Below are 26,961 nucleotides of genomic sequence, written 5' to 3' on the forward strand. Positions count from 1 at the left end.
GCAGTCGGTGGTGCCTGTGCACGCCCTTTGTGTGTCTGTTACATTATTTTGTGAGCAGGTCTGTAGGCTGTGCTAAGCATTATCTGGCAGTTTACGAGTTGATTTGGTGTCTACACATCACTGTACTGCATTATTTAGGAGTTGGCTTATCTGTGTGCTGTGTACTGACATTATTTCAGTAATTTAGTTGTTCACGTGTCTGCAGAGCATTATTTCAGTAATTTACGAGTAGTAAACAGGTCTGTAGGCTGTGTGGCGTGACTCCAAACACGTCAGAGTGTGTGTTTTGTATCAGTGTAATAAGTGTGCTATCTAAAACCCATCTCTAAATAAATTGTTCCAAAATAAATAATGTACACTCCTTCCTCTCTCCAGCAGCCAGCAAAGGCTGAGTCATTTTCTCCTCCAGACAGCCATCTTGGGTTACATCAGGAAGTGGACAGCAGTGCCCTCTAGTCGCGGTACTGTGTACTAGGTCAGTTGGATTCTAGTCCCCGTGGCGACCACACTGTTTCCCGCCATTTTACACTGCCATCTTGGATTATGTCATAGAATGGACAACAGCGCACTCTGGAGACAAGAGTGTGTACTATGTCAGTTCGACTACAGACCCTATGGCGACCACACTGTTTCCCGCCATTTTCCCCCACCTTAGACCGCCATCTTGGACTATGTCCAGGAATGGACGACTGCACCCTCTAGTGACAATACTCTGTACTAGCTCAGTTGGACTCTGGACCCCATGGCGACCACACTTGATGGTGGTACTGCCTCTAATTGTTTAAATAAATAGTGATGCAAAATAAAGACTTATGTACAGCACAGCCTCTTCCTGCCAGAACCTAGGATAAGGTGGCAGTTAGATGACTTAGTGGAGGTACCCCAACTGCCCTTTCCTTCCTGCCATTTTCTTATGTTAGTAAAGATAGCCCAAGTGGCCTTTCTTTACCGCCAAAATTCAAATTTCCCTCCAATTCCTACGAAGAGGTGGGGGTCGGATGACTTAGGTTAGTGGATGTAGCCCCAGTGACCAATCTTCCTGCCATTTTCTTAGGTTAGTGGAGGTGTGCTGCGATGTCATGATTGAATTGGACTTCCTGCCATTTTATGGGTGAGGGGAGGGGGTTAGGTTATTGGAGGTAGCCCAATTGACCTATCTTCCCGCCAAAATCCGCCATCTTGGTTGACATTGTGGCCAATATCTTGGATGATGTCATGCACTATTGCCAAATCTACAGGCCACCATCTTGAATGACGTCATCACCGCCACCTTGGGTACATCTGGCAACAATGGAGAGTTGGATGGTACATAGTTAGCTCCACTACTGTAGGTTTTATGTCGAAGTTCATTATGAGGTAGTTTATACTTGTAACAATCCTTGCAGTCAGTATGAAATACTTCCCTTCCATTACGACAGTTAATTATTATTACAGTGCAGCTTTGCCATACAATACGATAGTTCCTTTATTACTTCTACTCAGATACTACAATCAGAAACACAGTACTTCACTATTATTATTATTATTATTATTATTATTATTATTATTATTTAAAGAGAAATTTCAAGGCTAGCGACCTGAGCCAATCTGGTTCTTCAACAGTGGTCTGTATCATAGTCAGATGTCTTTAAGCGCATAAGAATCAAATTGGGGAAATTTATAGCAGAATTACGAGTTCAGTAAACAGTTAATTGGCATATCACTTCATGGTAGCAAAGGAAAGTCGATGGTCGCTCCACAACTAATTAGATCTGATGATGATCCAGAGTGATCGAAACTTGTGAGCTAACTACAAATGCGCAACTGAAACGGAATATAAATGAGAATTATCTTAACAATCGCTCACTGGTTTATAAATGGGAGTCTAAATACACTCCAGTATCTCGAGTTCGTTAGATATGCTGCAGCCAACGTTACTGGACCCACCTGGTCATAAAGGAGTCAGTGTTGTACCAATATGACGGATGTCCCTCCTATTCTGCACATGTAATGACGCTTCCTCTGAACAGAACACTTGGAGAGCATCGGAACGGTCGCCCAAGAAACGCAAAATGGACTACAGTTACAAACTTAACACTCCTATACTTTTATACTTGGCGAAAATTAAAGCAAAGGGCTATCAGGAAACTGCAACGATTCCATAAGGCATTTAGAACCTTTTAACATGGGTCTGCGCTGTCGCTAACTCGAGATAAAATTAAACGTGGTGTATTGTTTTTCCAGAAACACTTTATAGCGCGCAGCAATGCTCAAGTTGCCGGCCGCGGTGGTCTAGCGGCTCTAGGCGCGCAGTCTGGAACCGCGCGCCTGCTACGCTCGCAGGTTCGAATCCTGCCTCGGGCATGAATGTGTGTGGTGTCCTTAGGTTACTTAGGTTTAAGTAGTTCTAAGTTCTAGGGGACTGATGACCACAGATGTTAAGTCCCATAGTGCTCAGAGCCATTTGAATGCTCAAGTTCCTGATTTCGAGTACTTGGCATGATAGCCATGATAATAAGCACTTGAATTATGCGCTTGCTTGCATGTAGTATAACAGGGCACCTCTCATTCCGACGGCTGACTGTATACTGCGGCAAAAAAACGAGATCCTCGCCATATATATAAACTGGCGAGGATCTCGTTTTTCGCCGCCGTATACAGTCAGCTGACCGTGGATCCAATATGACGGATGTCCCTCCTATTCTGCATATGTAATGACGCCCGCCTTCATCTCAGAGTAGCATTTCCAACCTACGTCTTCAATTATTTGCTGGATGTGTTCCAGTCTCTGTCTTCCTCTACAGTTCTTGCCTTCTTGCCTTCTACAGCTCCTTTCTATCATGGAAGTCGTTCCCTCATGTCTTAACAGATGTCCTATCATCCTGCCCCTTCTCCTTATCAGTGTTTTCCATATATTCCCTTCCTCTCCGACACTGCACACAACCTCCTCATTCCTTACCTTTTCAGTCCACCTAATTTTCAACATTCGTCTGTAGTAACACATCTCAAATGCTTCGAATCTCTTCTTTTCCGGTATTCCCCCAGTCCATGTTTCACTACCATACAATGCCGTACTCCATACGAACATTCTCAGAAATTTCTTCCTCAAACTGAGGCCGATATTTGATATTAGTATACTTCTCTTGGCCATGAATGCCCTTTCTGCCATTGCTAGTCTGGTTTGGTGTGTTCCTTGCTCCGTCTGTCATTTATTGTTTTACTGCCTAGGTGCAGAATTCCTTGACTTCATCTACTTCGTGACCGGCGGTCTTGATAGTAAGTTTCTCGTTGTTCTCATTTCTACTACTTCGGCTTCCTTCGATTTACGCTGAAGCCTTACTCTGTGCTCATTAAACTGTTCATTCCACTCAGGAGATCATGCGATTATTCTTCACTTTTACTCAGGATAGCAATGTCATCAGCGAATCATGTCATTGATAGCCTTTCACACTGAATTTTAATTCCTCTCCAGAACCTTCCTTTTATTTTCATCATTGCCTCCTCGATATACAGATCGAACCCTTTCTAATACGAGCACTTCGTTCTTGGTCGTTAACTCATATTATTCCCTCTTTGCTCTTGTACGTATTGTATATGATCCGTTTCTCCCCATAGCATACCCTTATTTTTTCAGAATTTAGAACATTTTCAACCATTTTAGATTGTCGAACGCTTTTTCAGGTCGACAAATCCCATAAACGAGTCTTGATTTTCCTTCCATCTTGCTTCCGTTATTAAGTGCAACGTCAGAATTGCCCCTCTCGTGCCTTTACTTTTCCTAAAGACAAACTGATCGTCATCGTTCGCATCCTCAATTTTGCTTTCCATTCTTTTGTATATTATTCTTGTCAACAAACTGGATTCACGAGCTGTTAATCTGATTGTGCGACAATCCTAGAACTTGTCAGTTGTTGCCGTCTTTGGAATTGTGTGAATGACTTTTTTCAGAAAGTCAGATGGTATGTCACCAGGCTCAAACATTCTTGACACCAGCGTCAATAGTCGTTTTGATGCCACTTCCACCAACGATTTTATAAATTCTGATGGAACGTTATCTATCCCTTCTGCCTTATTTGATCTTAAGTCCTCCAATGCTCTATTAAATCCTGATTCTAATTCCTGGTCCCTTATCTCTTCTAAATTGTTTCTTTTTCTATCACATAAGACAAATCTTCCCGCTCACAGAAGATTTCAATGTATTCTTTCCACTTATCCACTCTGTCTTCTGCATTTAACAGTAGAATTCCCGTTGCACTCTTTTATCACCCTTTCTTTTAATGTCAACGAAGGTTGCTCTTACTTTCCTGTATGCTGAGTTAGTCCTACTGACAATCATTTCTTTTTCGATTTCTTCACATTTTTGTGCAGCCATTTTGTCTTAGCTTCCCTGCACTTTCTATTTATTTTATTCCTCAGCGACTTGAATATCTGTACTCATGAATCACCCGGAACATTTTTGTACTTACTCCTTTCATTGATCGATTGAAGTATTTCTTTTGATACCCATGATTTCTTCGCAGTTGCTTTCTTTGTACCAAGGTTTTCATTCCCCGCTTCTGCTATCGCCCTTTTTGGGGATGTCTGTTCCTCTTGAACTGTACTGCATACTGAGCTGTTCCCTGTTCCTGTATTTATAGCCTTAGAGAACTTCAAGCGTATTTCGTAATTCCTTAGTACTTCCGTATCCCACTTCTTTGCGTATTGATTCTTCCTGACTAATGTCTTAAACTTCAGCATTCTCTTCATCACTACTATGTTGTAATCTGAGTCTGTATCTGCTACTGGGTACGCCTTAAAATCCAGTATCTGATTTCGGAATCTCTGTCTTATCATGATATAATCTAACTGAAAGCTTCCCGTATCACCCAGTTTTTTACAAATATACCTCCTCCTCTTGTGAATCTTGAACAGAGTATTCGCTGTTACTACCTGAAGTTTATTACAGAATTCTGTTATTCTTTCTCCTCTCTCATTCCTCGTCCAACGCCCATATTCTCCTGCAACCTTTTCCTCTGATCCTTCCCTTACACTGCATTCCAGTCCCCCATGACTCTTAGATTTTCATCTCCCTTTACATATTGTATTACCGTTCCAATATCCTCATAGACTTTCTCTATCTCTTCATCTTTAGCTTGCGACGTTGGCATGTATACCTGAAGTAACGTTGTCAGTGTTGGTTTGCTGACGATTCTGCTAAAAATAACCCTATCACTGAATCTGTTCACAGTAACACACTCTCTGCCCTACTTTACTATTCATAACGAATCCTACTCCTGTTATACCATTTTCTGCTACTGTTGATATTACGCTATACTGATCTGACAAAAAATCCTTGTCTTCTCTCCACTTCACTTCACTGACCCCTCCTATATCTAGATTGAGCCTTTGCACTTCCCTTTTCAGATTGTCTAGTTTCCCTACCAAATTCAGATTTCTGACATTCCACGCTCCGATTCGAAGAATATTATTATTTCGTGGATTATTCAATATTTTTCTGTGGATGGCCAAGAGATGTCTTTTATCTTGATACTATTTGATCAAGTCTTCTACATGTTATGTCACTAAAGTTCTCTTAGCAGCTGCCTTCAAATTCCAGGCAAAATTTATACAGTTCCATCAGAAAAAGAAAAATCAGTCGGTGTCGCAATTCGGCGACTATAAACGATAAAACTTACATGGTGACATCAGGGAATTCGGCATAAGGTCTAATATAACTTGGCGAAAACCACACCTCGGTATATTTATTCATTCAGGATGCATCTGGGGTTTCCTGTCTTAGTTGCGTCGCCCTTCCTAGGGCGAGACGATTAAGGTGTAGCACCCCCTTTAGCTCTGAACGGTTAACGTTTTGAATCGAGGTTTCTCACAAATAATTTGTGGAGTGGGGCATAAAATTATGTTTTTAGGCTAACACTTTTAAGGCTAACACTTTTAACTATTGCATCTAACGAGATTTAGAAACTTGTATTTTTTAATGGAACCGTGGATTTATTAACAGCTATTAAGTTGAGATCGAAACGTCTTGCAAAACCATTCGAGAAAATACTAAAATTTAAAGGCGAGGTGGCTGCAATAAGCTTTTGCTGTGTCGATGCCGAAAAGAGTGGCTTTCATGCCAAGTCGCTTAGTTATGTACGTCAATGATGCAGGCCTAAACTGGTAAGATGAAACGTATTTTCTCTTGGCTCTACGTCTTGCAGCACATACAAAGTGATTTGCTGTCCGTACTGCTGTAGTGTTATGCAACGCGTAGTGTTACATCTTGCCTGCTTAAATCACAAGCGAGATTACAATATTCTCTCACTCGATACATGCAAATTATCAGTACTGCAGAAAAAATGAACAGGATCTTTTCTAGAAAATTTAATATTGCGAAATTTTGTACTGGGGTTGGTTCTCACTGGACAGGATGGTTTCAGATTTATTCAAGAAAAATATACAAAAGTGACATTCAAACGTACCTCCACACCACACTTACACCTCACCACTCAGGATTTCTAGTACGTTGTTCGTGGCATTAGCTCCTACCAGTGTACAAAAATTTCCGACTATACGAACTATTCCTGATGTTCGACCTGTCTTAGATTCTGTTGATTGGGCTATCGCACTACCAGCATAATCAGATACATTGTTAACATTATTAATCTGAACGTGCCCCTGAAGGTAATGAACGAAAAACGCCTTTTGTAAACTTAACGCTACAATAATTTACGTTGATAATTCTCATAGGCATAGTAGTTTAGTAGTCAGAAGGCCTGACGAATATAACGATGTAATTGTTTCTTTTATGCTGTCAAAATTCACAAAATTGTTATCTAAATTTATACAAAGGTCAATTTTGCAGTTTATAAGTGCTCATCTAAGTCGGTGGCGCAATAGGGTCAGTCAATGAAGAGTATGGAAAATAACTCGTGCAGTCACAACTATATTTAAACAGTGGTAGGAGGGAAAGCCATGAACAACATACTTGAAATCATGACAGGTGGAGGACGAGTGTGGGAATGGGGGTGCACTTGAAAGTCAGTTTTGTTCATTTTTCTTCAGTAACTCGAAAACAAAGGCCTCTAGCGGAAACGTACCCCGGTACAAAATTTAACTAAATTAAATTTCCTCGAAAAAAGTCCAGTTACTTTTCCTCTATAGAACCGATAGTTTGCTCGTAGGGAGCGAGAGAATATGCGGGCTGCATAACATTACAGCGGTAGGGGCAGCTGTATCATCCCGTGTATGGGCTCAGCTACCGTTTTTTTAATGGTACTTCATGCAAAGTCTTAGCTTATAAGAGTGCTTAGGAAAACTAAAATTGTGTATAATATCTGAGTTTCAACTGGTTTTGCAAACAATTAATTAATCGAAGGACATGGTACAGTGACAGAGCCTGGACTGAGAGCCCCTTTTGACAAGGTTTACACCACCACAACAGTCCTTTAGGCTTCCAATCTCAGCACGGTTATAGAATATTTGAGTGGAAAGCTTCAATACTAACATTAGCAAGCGTTATGTCACTGTACTCGTTTTTATAGCGATTTCGAATGTCACTAATAACGTACTGGGTGATCGAATAGTCAGTATAAGTTTGAAAACTGAATAAATCACGGAATAATGTAGCTAGAGAGGTACAAATTGACACACATGCTTGGAATGACATGGGGTTTTATTAGAACCAAAAAAATACAAAAGTTCTAAAAATGTCCGACAGATGGCGCTTCATCTGATCAGAATAGCAATAATTAGCATAACAAAGTAAGACAGAGCAAAGATGATGTTCTTTACAGGAAATGCTCCATATGTCCACCATCATTTCTCAACAATAGCTGTAGTCGAGGAATAAAGTTGTGAACAGCACTGTAAAGCATGTCCGGAGTTATGGTGAGGCATTGGCGTCGGATGTTGTCTTTCAGCATCCCTAGAGATGTCGGTCGATCACGATACACTTGCGACTTCAGGTAACCCCAAAGCCAATAATCGCACGGACTGAGGTATGGGGACCTGGGAGGCCAAGAATGACGAAAGTGGCGGCTGAGCATACGATCATCACCAAACGACGCGCGCAAGAGGTCTTTCACGCGTCTAGCAGTATGAGGTGGAGCGCCATACTGCATAAACATCGTACATTAGAGCAGGTGTTTATGAGCCAGGCTGGGGATGATGCGATTCTGTAACATATCGGCGTACCTCTCACCCGTCACGGTAGCAGTTACAAAACCAGTATCACGCATTTCCTCGAACAAAACAGGCCCGATAACGGTAGTTGTGGTAAATGCAACCCACACCGCATATCGTGACGTTCTCGTCGTGCAATGGAGTTTCCACGACAGTTGTAGAATTTTCGGTAGGACAAATTTTGCAGTTGTGAGCGTTGACAGACCCTCGGAGCGTGAAATGAGCTTCGTCGGTCGACAACACGTTACCCAATCAATCGTCATCTTCCGTTATCTTTTGAATCGCCCACACCGCAAATGCCCCCCGCTTCACTAAATCGCCAGGTAACAGTTCATGATGTCGATGGATTTTGTACGGATAGCATCGGTGGGTACGCTTAAGTGCCAACCAAACAGTAGAGTATGGAATGCTGGTGCGACGTGCGACTGCACGAGCGCTGACTTCCCCGTGCATAGACGAACCCACAACAGTCTCCATTTCTTCCTGAACTGCCTCAGCAGCATTACGCCTTGTGCTCGGTCGGCCACTACGGGGTCTATCGTCTAACCAACCGGTGGCTTCGAACTTCGAAATCATTCTCGCCACAGCTGCATTTGTCAACGGACCTTTACCCGTTCGAATCCCCTTCCTATGGTGATAGGGTCGTAACGCTGAACTAGCACATTCGCGATTCTAATAATACAGCTTCACTAAAAGCGCCTTTTCAGGTAACGTCAACATGCTGCGATTGCTGGTGCTTCTGATTCTCTCTCTCATTACAGCTCCTTTTATACACGACTGTCATGCGCAGTCACCGACGTTTTGCTGTCCAGCGCCATCTGTCGGACATTTTGTGAACTTAGTTTTTTTTTTGTTCTAATAAAACCCCATGTCATACCAAGCATGTGTGTCAATTTTTACCTGTCTATCTACATTATTCCGTGGTTTATTAAGTTTTCAAATTTATACTGACTTTTTGATCACCCGGTATATCTCTCCATTTATAAATACACACTTTCCTATCATCTGCTGAACCGTTCACAAAATGAAAGGGCTGCTGCGGGCTGTTTGAGTCCTACTTTCATTTGCTTGACTAAATTGCTCTTTTATACTTTGTATTTTAGCAACGTTGCAACTAGTACATATTTCAGTGAGTCATCTGAAAACTGCTGCTCAGCCGAATCTATGCAGTGGTAGTGAATGAAAAACAAAATCATATTTAAATCTAATCAATGACAGCCAGCAAGTAAAATAATTAGCACCCAGTAAATTAGTTTCGACTATCGGCCCCAGTGAATCTAAACTGAAACGTGAAGATAAGCTGCCGCTTTGGTGCTAATTGTTTGAGACACAACTACATGAGTCCTCTATGTAGTTTTCATTGTCGGATGTGAACCGCTGAACGTCAACATCTGACCACAACGCTTGTCGACCTCGCGGCCAGCTCATATCTAATCAGCTAATTACGGGATAATTGCATTTTGGTCTCCGGGAAGCCAGTATGGGACGAGGGTCATTAGCGGGCGCGTCGGACACGATCTATCAGGGGCGCAGGCTGCCGGCTGCCGGCTGCCGGCTGACGCAATACGCCTGCCGCGATGTCGCGCATGCTGGAGCGTGAAGCAGCAAGTGGGTCAGCCAGTGTCCCGGCAGCGTGGTGGCGGTGGAGGCGGCCCGGCGCGCAGCCTTTCGGAACGCCGCCCCCCGCTGCCGATGATTGGCTAAACTGGCGACGGCCGCTAGGGGATTCCCCGGCCTCTGTCGCTTTCTCGTCGATCTACCGAGTAAACGAAGTGAACCGTTACGATGAGCTCCCAGAAAGCAACCAGGCTGTGCGGAGCGACAGATGACATCACCCAGTTTTCTGCAGGCAACGACATTATCGTCTGCGGGATAACGATGCCCTGAACGCTGCCATTTCATTGAATTTTGCGGGACAAAAAATGATAAAAGGAGAATAGGAAATGACCTACAAAAGCACAGCTGCATCGGATCCCGAACCGCCTTAAACAGATACAGGGACTGCTCACAGAATCGACATACGAAATTTAAGTATGTCTGCTCATGTAACACCATCGTCATACGACACACAAATATGTCTGCTTATCTCTATTAAATTCTTAAATTTTAACTAGAAACACTGGAGTTCGTCATTTTTAGGGTATCGATTATCTGATTTGGGATTATACGTTCATAGTTCAGCGAACGGTTAACCCCGTTTCATGTACACTGAGCCACTGAAATGCAGTAATCTACAAGTGAAATAATTCGTTTCCTACACAAATGTTTTGACTCTCCGAAAAAGATTTGAACCATTGTCAAGAAGAAAACGAATGAAAAATAGAAACAGAGGAAAGTTAACAATCATTTCCAGAAATGAGTTCATTGTAATTCTGGAAATAAGTTACCAGTTTCTAGCGAGTAAAGCTTAAGTAATCATTGTAATTTCAAATGTGACGTTTAGCTTTTTAGTGCACATATTAAATAGCATTTGCCTGTATAAATGCGAGTATTTTGAATGATCTGTGTGTCTCCGTTACCAGTGCTGCCTCGGGTCCCAATTAACCGGGATAATTAGAAGTTTGCTGTATTCTGAGCTCCCGCCTAATATGAATACCATATCTCCAGGTAGCACAAATCTGTCTCTGTGAAAAGAATAATACTCTGGAAACCATTCCACTAAATGGTGGTTTACACGACCCTTCTGATAACAACTGATACCTGCCTTGTCCGACAACTGTAGATCTGCGAATTACCTGATATCTAGCTGATTAATTTATAGATACACATACTGTGCTGCCGGCCGGTGTGGCCTAGTGGTTCTAGGCGCTTCAGTTTGGAACCGCGCGACCGCTACGGATGAAGGTTCGAATCCTACCTCGGGCATGGATGTGTGTGATGTTCTTAGGTTAGTTAGGTTTAAGTAGTTCTAAGTTGTAGGGGACTGATGACCTCAGATGCTACGTCCCATAGTGCTCAGAGCCATTTGAACATACTGTGCTACTGAAGCATTTGTGCTTCATTCAATGAAGACCGGAAGCAGGACATTGTCACAATACACCGGGGTGGAGCAAGTATGTAACAGCGGAAAAATGCTCTCTTGGAGCACTTAAATGGCTACTTTGCTCCTGTTTTAAAAACCAGGACCAGAAAGTGGGGTATCAGCTGCTTCATTCTACCTTTCTGAGCACCTTTACAAATTTTCCAATAAATTTTGGCATCTATATATATTCGCGCTGTTTTTAACACGCAACTCCCACTAGTTCCTATTACTGTAACTCGGTCTCACCCACCATTCCATCCCAGTAAGTCGCTCATACCTGTCCACTCCCACTTGCCCTTTCTCAAACAGTCATTTAGCCCAACACTTTGTCATTATCTCTTTGTGCCTCTGTAACACTCACTGTCTCCTGTCTCACAGCCACATTCTCCTTCGTTCTCTCCTGCTACTACTGTCTCCTGTCACTGTCACTGTCTCCCTCTTACTGCTTCTGTCTCAGTCTCAGTAATTCCTTAAAACAGCTGCTGTCTCTTCTCACTGTCACTCTCTCGGCCTCGTTCTTAGTTATCAGTGGCTCTCAGCCACTTACACTTTCTCCTTGTCTTTATTTCTCTCTCACTGGCACAGTCTCCTTCACTTTTTACTCGCTCTGTTCTGTCACTAATAACTTTGTTCCACCGCCACTGTGTCGATCTCTCTCTCTCTCTCGTCTCTATCTCCTTCGCTCTTTCTATATCACAACCACTATCTACTGTCTTCCAGTATTGGCTGCTGCCTCTACTCCTTCCACTACCACCTCTGTCATCATAAAAAGTACAAACATGTTCAATGGCAAAATTTTTGGGAAAATTTTAAACATGCTGAGGAAGGCAGGAAGAGGCAGCTGGTAACCTACTTTTCAGTCAGTCTCTTACAACACGAGCTTATTAGCCTTTTTTGTACTCCGATAAGAACATTTTTCCGCTCGTTTCTTCATTTTTCCTGCTACAACAGGGCATGTTACTCATATGAAAACCACTTTACAGGTCAGTAACATTATGATAGTTTACCTACGTGAAATTGAAATAACGCAAAACGAATTTAGCCTCAGACTGTATATCACGTGTACAAAAATTTTGCATGCGCTTCAGCGAATTTTGCATGTGCCTCAGTGCTACAACATCGGGGTCCCAGAACTCTTCTGATGAGGACGAAGTCACTTTTTCACATATTTCTCCGTGCTACGTCACTTTATAAACTACGTTTTTGCCTCACATCGGATAGTAAATGTGTGTTCCAATCGATTTGCACAATTTCCCAAGCTGGAGGAAGTGTCTAATATTCACACTTTGACACTGTACTGCAGGATAGCTACAGAAAGACTACCCTTTTATTGGGTATAAAAATGATCTATAGGCTAAGGGCCACCCAAAAACTTGATCGGACTTCCTATCAGTAATAGAGCCCGAGGTATTGTATTACCGACAATTCAGATAAAATACCTTCTTCACCATCCAAAATTTTCGACTTTTAACATTCGTTGATATATTGTAATATACTGCTAATTCCAAATTTGCGATTTTGAGTACTGACTCCACTCACTTAAATAACGTATCTTTCACTAGCTAAACTAATAACACACTGCAACGAGAACTAAGAGTGCTCAGCTTCACTTATTCTGTATTTAGATTAGTGAGTGACTTCTGCTGGCTTTCTACGTACTTTATTGCTTTTGTTAAAAGTAAATCAGTTGCTCATTTGCTTGACGTAAATTCAATTCGTTAGGTTTGGGGGTGGGGACCAAACAGTGAGGTTATCTGTCCCATCGGATTAGGGAAGGATGGGGAATAAAGACGGCGTATCCTTTGAAAGGAACCATCCCGCATTTGCCTGAAGTGATTTAGGGAAATCACGGGAAACCTAAATCAGAATAGCGGGACGTGGGTTTGAACCGTCGTCCTCCTGAACACGAGGCCAGTGTGCTAGCTACTGTACCATCTCACTCGAATAAATTCAATTCAGTCTTCCAATAATTAAAAGTAAATTGCTTGCCTTTGACCAAATTTTGCATTTCGTTACGCTAAGCTTACTAAAAGTCATTTTTTGCGTAAGAAACTTTCAGTTACACCCATTCATTTATTTAATCAGCAAATTCTTGTTCATTTATTTTCTCGTGAACTGTTGTGTTGAGGAAAAGCGTGACAATCTTCTGTTGCCACGACAGTGTTCATTTGCTTAATTTTCTTTGCCATTACCTTCCTTAGGATTCTGGATATTCATTGTCCTAGTGGGCTTTTCCTGCTAATCAGCATTTTTTGCATTAAATGTTACGTGGTATTCTTCTGCTCTTGTGTGGTACATGAGTGAATGCACTATATTCCACCCACTTCAAAGTAATCAGTGTTTAGATTAGGCTTAGAACAGATTTTTCCTTCAAAAGTGTCTGTCGTACACTTTCCTCCTCCTAACAGTAATGATAGACTTAATGATTGTAAAATTTCATTAGGCATACGTGGTCATGGTAATTTGTATCGCATTCCATTAAGCCGGTTAGGAGGAGGAGGTTACAGTATGAGTGCCGGAAAAATCTCGCTTTTATTTGCGACGTTTTGAAACATACTAGATAGCGCATGCTGTTGCATACTTACAGACGCTTCCCACGCAGCCATAAGTAGCACTTCAACTATGGTTTTCAGTAGTGCCACGGTAGTTTCTGCTCTAGCCATCGGCCGTATGAACGATACTGCAGTGGGTACCAACACTGAGACATGGTAATGGGAATGTCATTCTCGACACATCGTAAGTATAACTATGCGTCAGAAATATGCCAACTAGAAAAAGATTAACATTGTCTTTGGAGAAAAGAGAAGAAGTAGCTTTATTAATATAAAGAGCTCAGATGGAAAACCAGTACCAAACAAAGAACGGAAGGCTGAAAAGCTGAATATATGGAGAGACTATATAAAGGCAATGCACTTGATGGCAATAATATACAAAGGGAACAGGAAGTACAACATCAAATGTGAAATACGATACTTGGATAAGATTCTGATAGATCACTGAAAGATATAAGTGGGAGCAAGGCCCGTGGAGTTGACTCTCGCTCAGAACTGCTGACTATACTAAGAGAGCCAGGCATAACAAAACTATTCCATCCGGTTTACAATATGTATGAGACAGGAGAAGCAGCTCCGATTTCAACACGATTGTATCGATTCCTGTTCCAAACAAAGAAGAAAAAGCTCCAGAAAAACGCAGAAATACGCGAGGCAACACTGAGTCTACGACTTAGAAGGATTATATACAGAGTGAGTCACCTAACGTTACCGCTGGATATATTTCGTAAGCCACATCAAATACTGTCGAACCGATTCCTCAGACCGAACGTGAGGAGAGGGGCTAGTGTAATTGGTTAATACAAACCATACAAAAATGCATGGAAGCATGTTTTTTAACACAAACCTACGTTTTTTTAAATGGAATCACGTTAGTTTTGTTAGCACATCTGAACATATAAACAAATACGTAATCAGTGCCGTTTGTTGCACTGTAAAATGTAAATTACATCCGGAGATATTGTAACCTAAAGTTGACGCTTGAAACCTCCGACGTTCAGTTGCGTGTTGTAACAAACACGGGCCACGGTGGGCGAGCAGCATCTGCAGGGACATGTTTACGATGACGACCGTGTTTACGAGTGTGGCTGTAGTGCACTGTTGTGGTTTGGTCTAGCTGTCGCAGTGTCCGCATGTAGCGCTTGCTGCTATTGTTATTCTGCATTCGTCTACGCACGCAGACCAACTGTAGTAAACCGTGTTACCAGACGCCTGTGATAGTGTAGTGTTGTAGGAACTGTGACCATGGTGTATTCGAACTCTGAAAAGGCGGAGATGATACTCATCTATGGCGAGTGTCGACGAAATGCAGCTGAAGCCTGCAGGGTGTATGCAGAACGGTACCCGGACAGAGAGCATCCAACGTGCCGCACATTGCAAAACATCTACCGCCAACTGTATGCAACAGGTATGGTCGTAGCACGCAAACGGGTCCGTAACAGGCCCGTCACAGGAGAAGCGGGTGCAGTTGGTGTGTTAGCTGCTGTTGCCATGAACCCACACATGAGTACACGGGACATTGCGAGAGCCCGTGGACTGAGTCAAAGTAGTGTCATGCGCATACTGCATCGTCATCGCTTTCACCCGTTTCACGTGTCGCTACATCAGCAATTACATGGTGATGACTTTAATCATAGAGTGCAGGTCTGTCAATGGGCATTAACAGAGAATGCGTTGCAGTTCTACCTGTTTACCGATGAAGCGGGTTTCACAAACCACGGGGCAGTGAATCTACGGAACATGCATTACTGGCCCGTGGACAATCCTCGCTGGCTCAGACAGGTAGAGCGACAGCGACCGTGGACTGTAAATGTATGGTGCGGAATCATTGGCGACCACCTCATTTGTCCTCACTTCATTGCAGGGGCCCAAACAGCTGTAACAAACATCGCGCTTCTACAGAATGATCTGCCAACGTTGCTCGAAAATGTCCCACTGGAAACGCGTCGACGTATGTGGTATCAGCATGATGGTGCACCTGCACATTCCACAATTAACACTAGGCTGACCTTTGACAGAATGTTCGACGGGCGTTTCATAGGACGTAGAGGACGCATAAATTGGCTAGCCCGTTCTCCTGATCTTACACCTCTGGACTTCATTCTGTGGGGTACGTTAAAGGAGAATGTGTACCGCGATGTGCCTACAATCCCAGAGGATATGAAACAACGTACTGTGGCAGCCTGCGGCGACATTACACCAGATGTATTGCGGCGTGTACGACATTCATTACGCCAGAGATTACAATTGTGTGCAGCAAATGATGGCCAACACATTGAACATCTATTGGCCTGACATGTCGGAACACACTCTATTCCACTCCGTAATTGAAAACGGAAACTACGTGTGTACGTGTACCTCACCCCTCATGGTAATGTACATGTGCATCAGTGAAAACACCAATAAAAAGGTGTTAGCATCAGGACGTAATGTGCTGTTCCAGTCTCTTCTGTACCTAAGGTCCATCACCGTTCCCTTTGGATCCCTACGTAAATCGGTGCTCTCCGATGCACACGATCGAACAGCGGAGGAATGGTACTCAAGGGTCAACTTTAGGTTACAATATCTCCGGATGTAATTAACAAACGGCACTGATTACGTATTTGTTTATATGATCAGATGTGCTAATAAAACTAACGGGGTTCCATTTTAAAAAACGTAAGTCTGTGGTAAAAAACATACTTCAGTGCATTTTTTTATGGTTTGTATTAACCAATTACATTAGCCCCTCTCCTCACGTTCGGTCTGTGGAATCGATTCGTCAGTATTTGATGTGGTTCAAAAATGGTTCAAATGGCTCTGAGCACTATGGGACTCAACTGCTGTGGTCATTAGTCCCCTAGAACTTAGAACTAGTTAAACCGAACCAACCTAAGGACATCACAAACATCCATGCCCGAGGCAGGATTCGAACCTGCGACCGTAGCGGTCTTGCGGTTCCAGACTGTAGCGCCTTTAACCGCACGGCCACTTCGGCCGGCATTTGATGTGGCTTACGAAATATATCCAGCGGTAATGTTAGGTGACTCACCCTGTATACATCTTGACTGAAACCAGACGGAACTTAAAAGGGTCGAAGGGCATGAAAGGGAAGCAGTGATTGAAAAGGGTGTGAGACAAGGTTGTAGCCTATCTCCGATGTCATTAAATATGTACATCGAGCAAACGGCAAAGGAAACCAAATAAAATTACAGCATATGATATCAAAAAGCAGTTGAACGGAATGGACAGTTTCTTGAAAGGAAGATACAATATGAATATCAACAAAAGCGAAACAAGAGTAATGAACGTAGATGATAAATCAGGCGATACTGAAGGAATCAGAATAAGAAATGAGGCACTAAAAGTAGTAGATTTCACTATTTGGCTAGTAAAGTAACTGATGATGGAGGAGATAGACATGATATAAAATGTAGGCCAGCAATGACAAGAAAAATATTTCTGAGGAGGCGAAATTTTTTAACTCGAACTTCAGTTTAAGTATTAGGAAGTATTTTCTGATAATTTTAGTCTGGGGTATAGTCTCTTTCAGGAGTGAAACGTCGACGATATGCTATTCGGACAAGAGGAGAATATAAGATTTTAAAATGGGGCGCTACAGAAGAATGCTGAATATTAGATGGGTAAGTTACATAACTAATGAAGAAGTACTGAAGAGAATTGGGGAGAAAAATATTTGTGGTAGAGCTTGATTAAAATGTCTCTTAGCACTATGGGGTTAACATCTGACGTCATCAGTCCTCTAGAATTTAGAACTACTTAAAGCTAACCAACCTAAGGACATCACACACATCCATGCCCGAGGCAGGATTCGAACCTGCGACCGTAGCAGTCGCGCGGTTCCGGACTGAAGCGCCTAGAACCGCTTGGCGACCGAGGCCGGCAGAGCTTGATTAAAAGACGGGGTCGGCTGAAGACGCTCATTCTGAGAGATCAATGAATCATCAATTCAGTACTGATGGGGAGTGTGGGGACTAAAAGTTTTACATGGAGACCAAGAGACGAAACCAGTAAGCGGATTCAAATCTACAAAGGTAGCAGCAATTTTTGGGAGATAAAGAAGCTTCCATTAGATACAGTAATGTCGTGCGCTGCCTCAAACCAGCCTTCTTAATCAAGACTACATAAAGAACAATACATTTTTCTTTATTTGCATGCATGTATGTGGTTCCTGACTTTAACAAGTCGGGAGACTGTCTTTCAGCACTGCCGTTGTCGGCGTTTCCAGCGAAGTCGAGCGGTTTGGAATACATGGTGCCATTACTGTTCGAAAAATTACGGTCAGTAATTAGTTTTATCACCCAAGCAAGTATCTAGTCTGCCCTTCCCGCCAACTGTATGGAGACTTGATTTAAGAAGCAAATAGGCCGTGGATACAAGACCATCGACTCTCTATTGAAAGGGAGAAACCGTCTGGGGTGAGACACGGCGAAGGGTTCATAAGGCTCTGTCCAAATTAACCGCGATAGAAGGAATCTTGAACAGGCGTATCCGGAATGACCAAAACACTGGCAACCTTGTGGTGGCCGAAATAGCAACAGCGACATCACGAATTGGGTCATACCTAAACACTAATATCAATAAACTTTTGAACACATATCAATTACAGAATCGATATTATTCTTATCACTCGCCATTGAGATCTCCATATAGCCTAGAACTATGAACGAGATCTAATTGGAAAAGGTGACGGAATTACGGTTGAATAATGGAAGAGCTCATCCCAACAATGAAATGAACATCCTTAGTTGCTTACAGGCGTTGACATACGTCAACAGGGACAGAGGAGAATCTGTGCCGCCCCCGGGATTCGAACCCGGGATCTCCTGCTTACATGGCAGACGCTCTACCCATCTGAGCCACCGGGGACTCAGAGGATAGCGCGACTGCAGGGATTTATCTCTGGCACCCCTCCCGCGAAACCCACATTCTCAACGTATTGTCCCGCACTACATTCGTAATGCCCACGCCCATTATACTCATTACTCGCGGCGCGTTGCCGATTCCCGTAAGAGTTCGGGCACTGTTTGCGCATTCGCACAAAAGAAGATGATGGTCAAGTGGCCGGTGAGCCTTAACTATATAAATACTAAGATGGTATCTGTTCTTTCGGACATGTCCGAAAGAACAGATACCGTCTTACTATATATAGAGCTAAGCCTGTTGAAGTCCAGAAAGCTGTGAAAGCTAGTGTTACATTATGATTATGGTAACTGCCATCCAGGAAATCTCTAACATAGCACCTTTACCCCTACCACCAAATAAACATTTCCCCATTTTTCGTTTAATCCTCATCGCTACTTAGGCTTTTCATTCATTTTTGGAGATCGACATGAGATTACAACGAAGTAAACGGTACACGTTGCAGCAATGCTTTTTTCTATGATTCGACTCAATACATGGAACAACACATCAATGTTCATAGCCCGTAACAACAACGCCAGTGCTTTATTATTATTTCGCTGCCGATCAATACAAATTCCTAACAGATAAAACAAATGCCAGAAATACTCTTTACACTCTCACTAAGTTGACCACTTGGATCAACGAGTCGCCAAAAATAAGAAACAAGCGTGTATGTATCTGGGAAAGGTAGGTCTAACGGAACAGTTGTTAAGCAGAGTGCAATCCAAATATCCTTCAAATTCTCTTTCATCTAAATTCCATCCCTTTTCCATTTTATTGCCCTCCAGTCTGTTCCTTTGTTTTCATCTTTTACTTCTTCTTCTTCCCCATCTCCTACTTCACCGTTCCTGTTCGGCTTTTCTTTTCCCATTCCTCATTTTGTGCCTGTAACAAAAATTTCATCCCTGCCATTCTACAATTACACTACTGTTTAATTGCCAGAGTAATTCCACGCAACCAACTTTATGAACACAATTTCAGGTGAATTATTAAAGAGGGATAGATATGATGGAGGATTCGAGGAAATAATTTAGGTTTTATCACTACTCAGGGAACGCCTTGACTATGGTAGTAATTTTGTAAATGAGTAGTTACGGCGGTAATAACTGTACGGCCTGAAGGACGGTTGAAACTGGTCATCGTACATACGGAAATTCTGGTGATCTAGATGTTATAATAAAATGTTTTGTAAACACCGCTTAGTGGAATGATGACAAAAAATATGGAAAATGTGACCAGAGCATGAATATCTCTCTGCACGACAGTTTGTTATTTCCTGAGTGAACAGCAATCTCGTCAGTGTGAAGGGGTATAGACGGAAGTAAGTCACTGCTAAAGTGAAACATCACTTCTGTTTCCATACAGTTGACAACTCGACTCAAGATTGCTGCCATGACAACCAGATGGTTCCCAAACAAACATATGAAAGTTTATACTAACTGTCTCTCTCTTCTCATTATTTGTACTGTTGCTCTTGTTGCAAGCCTATATAAGCAGTAACAAGTCGTTAGTAATCGGATCAACTTTAAAGTTAACATAAATTATTATTTGGGTAAATGTTTAGAGTACCTATCGATTACAATTTTACATCTCGTTACACTGATACGAATAGATATTATAAACAAAAGATTATGCTTTCCGTACCAAATGCCTTTGGGATGGGAAATGAACTTAATTCTTTTCAATTATGTGAAAGATAATATCAGTCACAGCTCTGAAAAGCATATTACTGCTCCAATTTACATAAGCACTCTGTGACAATCCATAGTAAAAGAATAAGTGACTTTTATGTTTCTAATGTGCTTAAAATCATACGAAGGTTTATGGTGATCTGCTTTTACTGACAATTATGCTCGTAAATGACAGATTTGTAGTAGTGATAAAATGAACTGGTACTGATGTACATTTCGCAGACGATCAATTGCTGACTGTGCACAGCATCCGCACTGATATTTAGATTGGCGTCATATTACCCGTTACAAAACGTTAACATTGCATTTAGTGTGAGTGAAGTTATTATTATACTAAATGAGAGTCTGTAATTCCACGGATCCAGCTGTTTATGGAACCTCTGTTTCTCAAACAAACATTTACTACCCACAGTCAACTCTCTGGCCCAGTTACCGTAAATAACTGTCTCGTGGACACGTTGTTTCAAATTCTGAATAATAAGTTGTCAGACCACGTGGAGGAACTGGCCATTAAAGCATTCTCCTAGCGAAATGGGCGTTTAAATAACTTATTCATTGTGTCTACTGAAAAAAATTCAAACAGATAAGACGCGACTTTTAAAATTCTTCTGTGCAGATTAATGTAACAGCCGTTGCGATTAGTAGTATTTCACGTTAGAAAGTGAATTCTTATAAGTGTACTGAGTTTGGGGGTGGCATTTAAAAAAAGGGTTATTGCAGTAACTTATCTTTAAAACACAATAGTGAACACCGTGCTGTCATCGTCGCTGTTACGTAATTACTCAAAGTTAAAAAACGAAAATGTACGTGCGAAATCCTCCATAACAGATAGTTGTTGTTGTTGTTGTTGTTGTTGTTGTGGTCTTCAGTCCTGAGACTGGTTTGATGCAGCTCTCCATGCTAGTCTATCCTGTGCAAGCTTCTGCATCTCCCAATACTTACTGCAACCTACATCCTTCTCAATCTGCTTAGTGTATTCATCTCTTGGTCTCCCTCTACGGTTTTTACCCTCCACGCTGCCCTCCAATGTTAAATTTGTGATCCCCTGATGCCTCAGAACATGTCCTACCAACCGGTCCCTTCTTCTTGTCAAGATGTGCCACAAACTCCTCCCAAATTCTATTCAATACCTCCTCATTAATTATGTGATCTACCCATCTAATCTTCAGCAGAGTATGATGGTATTTTACTTCCCTACAGATCCATATTTACTACCTATTCGCATAGTAGTTGCGAGTCTTTAAAAAAAATGGTTCAAATGGCTCTGAGCACTATGCGACTTAACTTCTAAGGTCATCAGTCCCCTAGAACTTAGAACTAATTAAACCTAACTAACCTAAGGACTTCACACACATCCATGCCCAAGGGAAGATTCGAACCTGTGACCGCAGCGGTGGCTCGGTTCCAGACTGTAGCACCTAGAACCGCACGGCCACTCCGGCCGGCTCCGAGTCTTTCAGGAAGACATTGTACGAGTGGTGGTCGGTACGTAATGAAACAGTTCTTTTTTTCTAAACACATCTTGGTTTTACGCACGCTTTTGTATACAAATCACTAATTTTCAAAACAAGCTCCCTTCAATGTGACGAACTTACGCCACCTTACTTGGAGGGCCTGTATGATCGCGGGGCACCTCTCTACTGGTCGATGTCGGTGACAGCGTCGCACCTTCATCCACGCGCGCTCCTCGCGGAGTGCTGCCTTCCTTGGGTCAAAGAGATGGAAGCCGGAAGCTGCGAGACCCGGGCTGTAGGACGGATGAAGAAAAACAGTCCAATGTGAGTAGACTCGTGCAAGGTCTTGTGTTGTCATGGAGAATGAGAAGTTCGCTTAAATTTTTGTGGCGATGAACGCTCTGCATTCCTGAGAGTAGCACAGTGCACCTTGGAGTTAATCGTTGCAGCATGAGGGAGGACATCAAACAAAATAGCCCATTCAGAGTCCCAGAAGAGTTTTGCCGTGACCTGGAAAGCCGAGATAGTGGCTTTGAATGTTTTCTTCGGAGTGGGTGGATTGCAGTTTTGTTTCCGATTCGAAGTGATGAACCCATGTTGCTTCGCCTTGACTATGTACGACAACAAATTGTCACTATCAGCCTCGTACCGCGAAGCAATTCCGCACAGTTGTTCCTTCATTGCTCTTTATTGTCTTCTGTTAGACTGCGAGGAACCCAGCGCGCACACACCTTTGAGTACCGAAAGTATTGGACGATTGTGTCAATACTACCTACAGAGATGTCCAGTTGTGCAGCGAGGTGTTTGATTGTGATCCGTCGATAATTTGTAATGAGAGTGTCCGCACGTTCCAAATTGTGGGAGACAATCTGTGTACGGCCGGCCGGGACGCCGGAGATGTGACAGTTTCGCGCGACATTTCTATGTTGACAGACGCCTCGCCCAACAACTCACACTGCTTTTGTTCCCTGCCCGGTCTCCGTAGATATTTTACAAGCGCCTGTGAATACCTGGGATGCTGTGGTTTTTCTGCATAACAAAGTCAGTGACGGCTCTCTGCTTGGAACGCTCCTCCATTACAGACGCAATTTTGTAAGCTATGTATAACGCCGCCACCTGTCTGATCTTCCTGAAGCCCTAGAGCCTGTAGCGAGAATAGTCCACGTTGTCTTGCAATAAATTCTGCATCTTTTAAATCGAAATTGGACGAGAAAATAGAAGTGTTGCATTACTTAGTGGATGTCCCTCGTATATCAGGAAGAGGGTGTAGTTTCTGTGCAAATATTGTATTACGCACTAAATCACATGACAGAACAAGAATGTTGAAGAGGATGTCGAGTAAGATTCAATGTCGTTCCCTAATGTCACGTTTACTCCTTCGGCCACTTTAAATAGGTAAGATTTGTGGTTAATGTCGGTGAGTCATGGTAATGGGTGGCATATCGTACGTCGGTGTGTTTCTCGGAAACGCAGATTTCCCTCCCTCTGTCTCGTTTTGTTGCTCTTCTTGTCTGCCGACGGAACACAATGCAGGGTCAGGAAAAACAGACGTATACGAAGTATGATAATATTTAGAAAGGATAAAAACGAAAAAGGGTTTTATGCGACAAAAGTATCACAGGATCACCTCTTCCCGTCTAGGGGTCCATGAAGATTCAGCTGAAACCATCATGGACAGTGGTCAGACTGCTGCGTGATGTTTTAGAAATATAGCTTACATTGTCGTCTGCTTACATTAATTCACATATAGTAACTGCGTGATGATGATTGTCCAACACGCTCAAAACAACAAGGTGTATCAGGAATAGTGGCTGCTGCCTCCAATGCGAACAATCAATTGTTTCTTAGTGTCTTTGTCAACCCGTCCCTCCCCTCAACTTATGAACAAAAAATTCTACGTGCGGGAGAACACTGTCTAAATATTCTCTTACATCAAAGGTAAAGCGTGATTTAGATCCTTCATGCTGGAATTTTAATCGATTTCTGACGGCTATCGGGTCATTCACTAACATTTCCTTTAGTACTTCACAGAAATAGGTAGAAGATACCTGCGTGATAGGTAGAAGATTGGGACCCAGTCAGATAGTCGTGAACAGTACCAGCCCACTAATTTATGGCAAATACGAGCCGTTTATAAATTTGTTATACAAAACTAACATTTAATTGAGAACAGGGTAAATAACTTACAGAAATGTTTGTTACATCACTGAATGCAGAATTTTAATCCCGCCTAACACTTACTTCCCGACGTTCCCGCTAGGTGGCATGAGCGAATGGGTTATTCCAACAATCGTCATTGTTTTAGAAATCCTAATCCGCTGCTACAATTCAGAGACGATTCAAGTCTAAGTATCCCAAGGTACCACGTCAAAGAGAAACTGTTATTTGTTGGTACAATCGTTTCACTGAAGCTGCACGTGCACCACATAGGACGTCGGGGCAGGAATGGCCAGCTGTCTCTGACGCAGCAATTGAAAAAGTTCAGCAGTCTTACATAAACCTACGATACGGGCTAACTTGGAATTGAATATGCGTAGTGTTTCAGTGTGTAAGTTATTACAGAAACGCCTATATTTCAAACCCTACAAACTGGAACTGTTGCAAGATTTAAGAGGAAGTGATAAAGAGAAACGAGTTGAGTTTTGTGTAGAAATGTTTAACAAAATGCGAACTAAAAGCGCTTTTCTTAATAAAATTTAGTTTAGTGACGAAGTCTCATTCCATACCTGCCGTAAAGTGAATCGGCATAATGTTCGGATATAGGGTTAGCGGAAACCACGTCACTTGATCGAACGTGTGTAGCACTCGCCTAAGGAAAACTTTATTTGTGCCGCAAACTGTAACAAGATCTATGGTTCTTTCCTTTTTACGAATCAGCTGTAACTGGCCTATAGTTCGTGGACGTAACTGAACATTATCTAACGTCTGAATTACAAGAGTATATGAGTACAAACTTTCTTTTCTAGAAAGATAGCGCTCCACCACATTATTATCGCTTACCTCCGCAGGAATATACTGACTTAGACTGGATGTGACAATATCCTGGGCACCATGATCAACTCTTTTAATCCCAATGGACTTTGGTGTATGGGGTTACATTAAGGACAGAGGGTTCGTTCCTCCGCTTCCGGGAAATTTCGATGATGTATAACACAAGTAGTTGCCATCATACATCAAGACTTGTTTCATAACATTTGGAAGGAAATTGATTAAGGATGGAACATTCGTAGTGTTACAAAAGACAGCCTCATTGAACATTCATAAATGAAATTTTAAGGTATACTGCATTCAATGGTGTATCAAACATTTCTGTAAGTTATTTATATTTCTTACAATTAAAGGTTACTTTCATGTAACTAGTTTATAAATACAGATAAGTGTTGAACATTCGAGCTGCCATAGAATTTTCCATAGCTGTTGAGTCTATTGAATATTTCTTCTCTTCTGAAGACAGGCTCGTCAGTAAGCAGAAGACACGTCTGGAAGTTAGGGTGGTTACATTTTAGTGTAGATAACATTCTCAGAGTTTCACGCACTTGTGAAAGTTGTCAAATGGTTCAAATGGCTCTGAGCACTATGGGACTTAACTTCTGAGGTCATCAGTCCCCTAGAACTTAGAACTACTTAAACCTAACTAACATAAGTACATCACACACATCCATGCCCGAGGCAGGATTCGAACCTGCGCCGTAGCGGTCGTGAGGTTCCAGACTGTAGCGCCTAGAACCGCTCGGCAACCCCGGCCGGCTTAAGTTGTCAGCTGATAGGCCTCTTAAATCTGACACTTGAATGGATGCATATCCGTCGCGTGCAGGACGTTCCACACACTGGCGTTGGACATATCGAGTTTCATGTCTGTGGATCGTGTGCTGGTGTCTGGTTTGTCCTCGGTTCGCTGTAACACAGCTTCCTCAAACTGAACAGTTGGCCCACTGCGACGTCTACCAGTTCCACGCCGGACCGGTCGGAGGATTCCTCTTCCACGAAGACGGCAACCAAATTTTAGGACTGTGACATCATTTGGTAACTTCCTCCCTGGAAATCTTTCCACATCCCTCATCTTGGGGTGCTCGCCTGCTGCATCGTGCCTCCTTATAAACGAGATGCCTCTCAGCTAACTCTGTTAGAGGTCAATCAGCTCTCAAGAAGACGTAAATTTCAGCAGAAGATTTCATGTAAATGCCACATACACAAAAATAATTTAATGTCGAGGGAAGTGGACACTGCTAGCAATAACGTTCCCTTACTAGCAGTAAGATGTAATTGCGTTGCAAATCATATTTCATTGTCGACGTGTTGCATACTAACCGTCGAAACAGCTATGAACGTTGACCTAAGGGTAGACCAGCTCAAAACCTTTTGTGTCACACAGCAAAAGTGTTTCTTTTCTTCTCCTCTAATAACTCTATAATGTTGTGTACGTAGGCAACATGAAACTCATGATTCGATGCTTTCTCTGTACTAAAAAGTTCTGACACTTCCCTTATTATTTTGACTTTTTCTATTCGTTTCATGTCTTATTGCCTACAAGGACGATTTGGGGGCATCCAGGGAGGTGGGGTGGGAGAGATACTGTAGTTTCGTCAGCGTACACTCTTTCCTGTACTTTATATTCTTAAGGGAGGTGTCTACCGTGTAACCCTCTTTGTGGCCATGTTAGCTTGCTATTCGTTCTCTTCTCTCGCACAATAAGATCTCACAACTTTAATAGCCGCAGTAACTTCGTACTTTCTAAGCATAGTTTCTTCGGATATGCTGCATAGCGACTTGCAGCGAAAACTTTGTTCTTTCCCTGAGTGTAACTCTGGACAATACGAAAATTACCCCGTTACACTTTAACTGGTATTTTCCACGCTTCTCAGAAAGTTAATGACATTGGGCTGAATGCATAGGACAAAAAGGCAATAAAAGTTTTTCACAGTACTTTATTCTCTTTAAGGGAACATAAGATACTCCCCTTCGGAGTTCTTGCTGTGTTATTTTTCGTTTTCAACTATGAGTTTCTTACAACCATTCCAAAGAAAATAAAAACTCGCAAAATGCAACTGCCCACATCAGAGTTTGCACGGGACAATGACTGACGTTAACTAATAATAACAAGTCCGGTAAAGAGAATAAATCATTATGAAGTCCTCAGTCCTATTAATAATGAATAATCTGCACACAGAACAAGAATTTTATACAGACATGAATGC

The sequence above is a fragment of the Schistocerca serialis genome, chromosome 1 (assembly GCF_023864345.2).
Source record: "Schistocerca serialis cubense isolate TAMUIC-IGC-003099 chromosome 1, iqSchSeri2.2, whole genome shotgun sequence".
In the NCBI taxonomy this organism is placed as follows: domain Eukaryota; kingdom Metazoa; phylum Arthropoda; class Insecta; order Orthoptera; family Acrididae; genus Schistocerca; species Schistocerca serialis.